Raw genomic sequence first — 1,771 nt, 5'->3', positions numbered from 1 at the left:
TTAAGTGACTCGGGGTTGCCTAAATCATTTTGGGCTGAAGCAACCTGCACTGCAGTGATTCTCATCAACAAAACACCAACATCTGCTATAAACCACGAGATCCCTATTAGCTTGTTTCTGGTTTTGCTGAGCAAGCCTCTCGTTCCTTTGAGCCTGTTGTTGGTTAACATAGGCTTGTTGTTCATTTCTTCCTGCCTGCGCCTGATTAGCCTGAGCCTGGTGCTCGGCTTCCTGAGCCTGTTGCTCGATCCTTTGCTGTTCTGCCATTCCAAGTCTTTCAAAGTGCCGTTCTCTCTCGCGAGCTCGCCTCTCAATCCTGTTGATGTTATTGTCGTACGGTAAAGGCGGTTCTGTGCTACGAGACCTGGTTTTCATGCACCTGAAATCAACACAAGAACTTGCAAAAGAGTCAGTAAAACAAAAGAAAGTAAAGTCGTGATCTTAAGAACAAACAAGAGAATAATGCTCCCACAAGTTGGCAACGGCGCCAATTGATAACTTATGTTTTTAAGCCTTAATAAGGGTCATCAATTCCCTGTCAGAGTAGTATAAAGGGGTGTCAATCCAAGCTTGTAAACGAGACACTATCTATGTCATTTGTTCTTTAAGTCAAGAGAGAATAGTAAAGGTTTTACTAAGCTAAGTAACAAGCGAATGAGCATAAAAGTAAAGCAAATGATGAGATTTGAACAAAGCTAAGATGCAAATGACAAATAAACGATTCAGATGATTATAATGAATGATAAAGGCAGAGACTTTAGACAAGATAATCGACTCGGGGGCTTCCAAGCTAAACTAATGGGTTAATGAATCATTTTATCAAGCGGTTTCATTTAACTTTGAACTCAAGGCATGTTAATCTTCTCATGAAAGTATTAAACATCTAAACTGATCCTCCTTCATACCAAAATGTCTTTTGAGAAGCACAAATCAATCAGCAATAAGATTCAGTTCAAATATGTCATTTAAGAGAACAAACTATCACTCTCGCGATAAAAGACTCTTAAACCTTTAACCGAGTGGTTCAGACATTTCTACAAACACTTTTGATGCGAGATATGTCTCAGATCTGAACCTCAAGTGATGTGCTTGGATCCAGCCTAGAGATCTCGTCGGTTAAAGAATGAAACATGCAAGACTAGACACTTAAACCCACTAATCTACCTTGAAAGAACCCTAATCTACTTATCTAAAGCCGCTTAAACAACTACTCACTGATCATAACTAGCTCACTAAGTCTTTTGCAAGACGTGGAGCTGGTCATGATAAGGAGTTTGATGTCAGATGATAAAAGAAATAAAGAAAGAACAAGATTCTGATGCAAAAACGAGATATCGGATTAGATTAATCAAGTTTCACGAAAGAGGCAAGTTCTTAGAGTTAAAAACAGATAAGAGATAAGATGATTAGGTTTTTGGTCCTAAAATGTATTTATAGCAAAGGGAAAGTGTCGCGGGTCAGCCCGGAACAAACCGGGTACTGAACCGCTTTCTTGGGTTGATGGGTGAGTGCCACGGTGTGTCGGAGAGTGAAGCCGAGGTCTTTATGTCGAGGAGTGCACGTGAGTCCGGATCCAAATGAAGATCTCGTGAAGAACACGTCAAGAACATGCATGAACCCTAGTCTTTGATCCATCTTCACGTGTGTGTTCTTGAGCCATCTCGTTCTTGATTCTGGGTTCGTGACAAGGGACCTCGGCATAAAATGCCGAGGTGCTTGGTGGTCGAGGGGTTCGGGAGAACAGAGTCCGGCATGAACGCCGAGGTCATTA

This window comes from Eutrema salsugineum, unplaced genomic scaffold, assembly GCF_000478725.1.
Source record: "Eutrema salsugineum unplaced genomic scaffold, Eutsalg1_0 scaffold_11, whole genome shotgun sequence".
NCBI lineage: Eukaryota > Viridiplantae > Streptophyta > Magnoliopsida > Brassicales > Brassicaceae > Eutrema > Eutrema salsugineum.
This window is presented reverse-complemented; position numbering follows the sequence as displayed.